Source organism: Ursus americanus, chromosome 8, assembly GCF_024610735.1.
Source record: "Ursus americanus isolate L20-20 chromosome 8, mUrsAme1.1.p, whole genome shotgun sequence".
NCBI classification, from domain to species: Eukaryota; Metazoa; Chordata; class Mammalia; order Carnivora; family Ursidae; genus Ursus; species Ursus americanus.
The window spans coordinates 18,975,148-18,981,452 of NC_142134.1; the positions used below are offsets into that span (position 1 = coordinate 18,975,148).

Consider the following 6,305-nt stretch of genomic DNA (forward strand, 5'->3'; position numbering starts at 1 on the left):
GACCCTGGGCCACGCCTGGGAAGACAGGGAATGTCACTGAGGCAAAGATCTGAAGGAAGAGTCTGTTCAGTAAACTTTTTGGAATCATTTTCAGTAGATTTTGACTGAGTTATCTTCTTACTGCTTTTATCTTATTTTTTCTATATAAATCATTCATTTCAACTCTTACCTTTATTATTCCCAGTTTCCTCATTTACTTTTCTAAATTTTTAAGATAAATATTTAATTCCTTTATTTTTTGGTTTTACTTTTAAATCGCTGAGGCATTTTGGAACTCTGAACGCTCCTCTTAGTATTACTTTCAGGGTCCCATAGATCTCAATAGAAAGTGGTTTGCTTTTCACTGGTTTCTAGAGATTGAATGAACTCCCTTTTATTTTCTCTTTGATCCAAGACTTACCCAAGAGTTTGTGCCTTCACTTCTATTTAAAGTTTTTAGATCACTGTCATGTATCTATCATTTTTCTTTTTTTTTAAAGATATTATTTATTTATTTGAGAGAGAGAGGGACCGAGATAACGAGAGAGAACATGAGCAGGGAGGAGAGGGAGAAGCAGACTCCCCCCTGAGCAGGACTTGATCCCAGGACCCTGAAGTCTCAGGGTCCTGGGATCAAGTCCTGTGCAGAAGGCAGACGCTTAACCGACTGAGCCTCCCAGGTGCCCCTCATTTTTCGTCTTTATGAAAAATGTGTCTGTATCTGTGGGATATAAGAAGTCTTAATATGTGCTATCCCAAGTTATTTGATTATATTATTCAGTTCACCTGAATAAAGTTTTGACTGGTATAACATTGTGTTACTTGTTGAATTGAGTGATTTTTTTTTTCTATTAATTCTGGCTAACTGTGAGCAAGGTATTTCAGAATCTCATTATAATGGTATATAAAGTCTTCTTCCTGCCGTTACGTATTTGGTTGCTATGTTCTTTGATGCCTGTCTTGACTTATGCCTTCTTTATTATTTGTGCCTTTATCACTACATACCGATGTTCCTAATACTCTAAGCGCTTTTAGCCCGAAGTTCTACCTTGTCTGACATTAATGCTACCACTCTTGCTTTCTGTTTGTCTTCATTTGTCCGGTGTCTCTTTGCTCACCCTTTTATCATCATCTCATTTCAAGTATGAATCAGTATGTCCAATGGGTCGTATCTCCACATGAATGCTTTCCGAGCGCTTCAAACTTTAGCTCTCTAACACTGAGCTCGTCATTTTCTCCCTAAAGCCCCCTCCTCTTCTTTCTTTTCCATCTCGGTCGTGATGAAAAGCTCTCGTTTTGTTTGTCTGGTCTGAATAGGGTATCCAGATCCCCTCCTGCCCCACAGTCCCTCCCCTTGCCCAGGCTTGGTGTTTCCTTGTGCCCACATCAGGATGGCCATGTGACTGCCACTGGCCAAGTAGACATCACCTTCTTCCATCCTTAGGGACCCAAACACAACTACCATAGTACAAATGGGTCCCAAAAGATGGTGGCTGTTTTTCAGAAGAGACTCTCTTTTTTTTTTTACCATAATATTTTTTTCAATTTAAGTTCAGTTAATTAACATACAATCTAGTATTAGTTTCAGAGGTAGAGGGCAGTGATTAATCAGTCTTATATAACACCCGGTGCTCATTATATCACGTGCCCTCCTCAATGCCCATTCCCCAGTTACCCCATCCCCCCACCCACCTCCCCTCCAGCAACCCTCAATTTGTTTCCTAGAGTTAAGAGTCTCTTATGGTTGTTTCTCTCTCTGATTTCATCTTGTTTGACTTTTCCCTCCTTTCCTCTATGCTCCTCTGTTTTGTTCAGAAGAGGCTCTTCAGAGCACAGACTTTGAAACTAGACCACTAGTTCAAACCCTAGCTCTGTCCTTTATTTGTAACTTTGGGTTAATTACTTAATCTGTCGCAGTTTTCCTACCTACCTCATTTCTGTGACACTTACAAGTATCAATATATATTAAGGGGCGCCTGGGTGGCTCAGTCGTTAAGCATCTGCCTTGGGCTCAGGGCGTGATCCAGCCGTTCTGGGATCAAGTCCCTAATCAGGCTCCTCTGCTGGAAGCCTGCTTCTTCCTCTCCCACTCCCCCCGCTTTTGTTCCCTCTCTCGCTGGCTGTCTCTATCTCTGCCAAATGAATAAATAAAATCTTTAAAAATATATATAAAGAAATTAGAACAGGGGGCACCTGCCTGACTCAGTCTGTAGAGTATGTGACCCCTGACCTCAGGGTTGAGAGTTCAAGCCCCACATTGAGTGTGGAGCCTACTTAAAAAAAAAAAAAATTAGAACAGGACTTATGATATGGTGTGCAAATATGGGTCTTAACTGTTGTCATTTTCTCTTGCCCCAGGACCTGAGAGGACAAGCCTGGAGCGGTTGGCAGCCCAGGGCATGTGAAGTCTGAGGAGAAGTGAGTCCACATGAAGAAAAGGAGAGCCAAGGGGAGGACAGACCCAGGGCCCTCACAGGCTTGAGCCCTGGAACAAGTTGGTCCCAAAGCTGATCGTGCCCAGGTTTTTTCAGACATCAGACAATAAGTCCCTTTTTTGTTTAACATTCTGTGACTGAGGGGCGCCTGGGTGGCTCAGTCGTTAAGCGTCTGCCTTCGGCTCAGGGCGTGATCCCGGAGTCCTGGGATCGAGCCCCACATCAGGCTCCTCTGCTGGGAGGCTGCTTCTTCCTCCCTCACTCCCCCTGCTTGTGTTCCCCCTCTCGCTGGCTGTCTCTATCTCTGTTGAATAAATTAAACAAACAAACAAACAAACAAACAAACAAACAAACAAAAACATTCTGTGACTGAGTCAGAAAGCTTTAAATGATACAGCTACCAAGCAGTGTGCTGGGCTAGAAACGTGGGAGCCGTTTCGATTTTCCCCTCTCCCGTCCACATGCTACGTGGCAAGTCTGAGCATTCTCCTTCCTCGGTTTCTTCTCACTATGATGCCTTTTCTCCATTTCCCTAACTCAGGGTTGAAGAAAGAAAATCAATATTTGCGAATACCCATTACGTACTCACAGACTGCGAGGACATGTTCACTTTTTAATCCTGACAACAACCCTGAGAGGAATCGGAAGCTCAGAGACAGTGACTGATGAGTCCCCGGCCGCCCCATGAGCCGTTGGTGATTCCAACTCCAGAGGCCACACTTAGCCACTCTGCTGTACTGTCTTGATAAACATTTGCTGAACGGCTACCCCCAGGAGCAGTCCCACAGAACCCGCTCCAGGCTCTACCCCACATGGCACAGGCCCAGGGCTCCTTAGTCCTTTTTGAAAATGGCAATGACCCTAACGCAGTTTTTTCATGTCAGGAGTCACACCCGTCCTGACTGTGTTTCTCAGGGAATGGCTCATTCATCGCTGAATCTACCCATTCTCAGCCCCAAAGCTTGCTGAGCCTGTTCGCAGAGAGAGAAGAAACAGAAGCCAGGTGATGGCCGTGCCACTTCCTTTAATCAATCACGAAAAGACTAACACATGGCCCGGGATTTTCCCAGCATGAATTCACATGCATGTACACACATGCAGGCCTCAGACAATTCAGTCTGCCCATCTGTCTTTAAAATACAGCATTCCATGGAGTCTTTCCTGAATAGTCCTGTAAAACTATTTCCAGTTCCATTCCTGGGCTCCTCATATTGAATGAGAATGTTCATTGCTTGTCCTTCGGGTACCCCCTCTCAGTTCCTTAAAATCCACTGAGCTCACGCTGGGACTTTTGCTGTCTACCAGGATGCTCCTCCCACCTCCTCCACCCAGCCAGCACCTGCTCTCCCCTTGGCGCCACTTCCTGGAGGCCCTTCCTGCCCACCCTGTCCACGATAAGGCCCCCGTCTCACCACCCCCTTAGTCCGAATCTCAGCCCCTTGACAATTTTCTTTGAGACCCTTAGAACAATGACTATGAGAAACAAACTGAGGGCTTCAGAGGGGAGGGGGGTGGGGGAATGGGATAGGCTGGTGATGGGTAGTAAGGAGGGCACGTATTGCATGGTGCACTGGGTGTTATACGCAACTAATGAATCATTGAACTTTACATCAAAAACCAGGGATGTACTGTATGGTGACTAACATAATATAATAAAAAAACATTAAAATAAAAAAAAGAACAATGTGCAACTATTTTGCCTGTTTGTATGTGTACCTAGGTTTTGTGTTTGCATGTTTTCCTTTTGTCTTTCTCCTTTATTAGAATGAGACCGAATAGGGATCACGACAGCAGGAAACTGGTGGTCGCTCTCGTGTCCCCAGTATTTCATGCAGGCCTGGTGTATATAACAAATTCTCAACATGTATTTGTTGGATGAACGGTAAAAAGGATGAGGGACTAGGACAAAAGTCCTGGGAGGCTGATTTCACCTCCATCCCAGATGACCCGGTGTGGTTCTTTTAACCTGCTTGATTGGTATAGATGGGCGAAATGGGCAAAATCCCCCAGACCTGGATCCTTCTCCATTTGATAGATGGATTCTTCTGTTCCTGTGCAGCTAAGACGTTTACCGCAAATTGTCTGAAAACATTTTCATGTTACCCCACGAGACCTTGAACTTCATGCCTCTGTCTGGCTTGGCCCCAGCTGTCAAGTCGTGCTAATGACAAAGCCCTACCTTCCTCAAAGGCTCAGCGTCCAGCTGGGGAGCTGGGCTCAGGGCAGGTGAGCCTCCTGCTGTGGAGGGAGAGGGGACTTAGGGGACTGGAGCGGAGTCGTGAGGAAGAGTGGGGATGACAAGGGAGGGGTGGACACGGCACTCTATTTACTGCCCACCTTTCTGGTATCCACACTCTCTCCCATGTTATCTCATTCAAGCTCACACAGGCCCCACAGCTAATGTTTTTACCATCATTTCGTAGTTGAGGGTAGGCGCAGAACATGGGCTTTTGGGTCGATAGGCTTGGTCTCAAATTTCACCCTCCCAAATTACCCACTCCAGAGCTCTTGGGCAAGGCACTTACATTTCTTTGTCTTTATTAGGAGGATAAAAACAACTGGGGTTGCTGTGAATATCAAGTGGTGAAGACATATACTGATACATTCCTTGGAATGAAACGATTTTGTGCTTGGCACATACCAAGTCCTCAATAAATCACAGCATTTTTTATCAAGAGATTTGTCCAAGAGCCACACAGTCAGGGGCCTAGAACATGATGACCTCGTGCTTTGTAAGATGCTACGATATTTTCTACACAGGCTGTACAGTTCGTCTCACTTCCCGGCTGTGCGCTCTTCCAGGACAGGGAAATGGCCTATGTATACAGTGGTTCTTGCTCGCATACCAGGATCCTGAAGTAAGATGGCATTTATTATAGGGGCTCCTGGCTGGCCTAGCTGGTTAAGCGTCCAACTCCTGATTTCGGTTCAGGTCATGGTCTCATGGTCCTGGGATGGAGCCCCGCATCAGGCTCCCCCTCCCTCTGCCCTTCCTCCTCCCCCCCCCAAATAAATAAATAACTCAAAAAAAAAAAAAAAGATAACATTTATTATACCGATAGTGAGTTTTCTACTTAATGGTAGGTGTGAATGCGAACACTCTAGGCAAATGTCCCTCAGGAGAACCGAGCAGCCGAGAACCCTTTTCCACTTATCTTGTGCCTCCAGGAGCAACTCCCTCTGTACATATCTCTAACCTGGGGGAACAGAAAACAGTTTGAATGATGTGAGTCATTCAAGCTTTCTGTTCAAACACCGTGAAAGAAAATACAACTTGTTAGGGTCACACTGATAGGAATGAAGGACATTTTAACCCCCGCAAGCATATTTTTAGTTAGCAACCTGGAAGTAATTGAAGTTTTATATACAGTATTGGGTATCTGTGTGCCTATCTAATGACTCAGTGAGTCATTGCTTCTTCCGTTCCTCCACCCAATTCCAAAGAGCTACTTTTTCCTATTATGATTTTTTATGCTCTTGCCTTCCATCCCTGCTCAGAGCCCTCTGCCTTGTTCACTCGCTATGAAATTGCTCCCACCGTGGGCTCCTTGACGTCGGTCTCGCCTTCGAGAACCAAGCTCCACACAGGCACCAGACAGGGGGCCCCGAAATGCCACTGACCACGTCCCCACTCTGCTCCCTATCCTTCAAACTCCCCTCTTGTCCCCGCCACCCAGCTCCTTAGCTTGGAACTTAAGTCCCAACCACCTGGCCAGATGGAAGGTTGTATATCTCTTTAGCATTTCTGAGACCTCCGACCAGCGGCTCAGTGCTTACTTTTAAACACATTTCATGCCCCCTAAATGCCTTATGGAGTGAATAAATTAGAGAAACCCTAAATAAATAAACAAGACTCGGAGCTTCATAAAACATGTCACAGCCTAATCACAA

At 45.5% G+C, this 6,305-nt stretch overlaps 1 long non-coding RNA gene across 1 annotated transcript in view; it reads left to right on the plus strand.

Moving 5' to 3' along the window:
- The window catches only part of LOC123787849 (uncharacterized), a 29,875-nt gene extending 27,167 nt beyond the window's left edge, over nt 1-2,708 (plus strand). The window contains exon 3 of the long non-coding RNA XR_006778349.2: nt 2,338-2,708. This is a non-coding gene — a long non-coding RNA (uncharacterized LOC123787849). The remainder of the gene's footprint in view (nt 1-2,337) is intronic.
- Nucleotides 2,709-6,305: the final 3,597 nt, after the last annotated feature.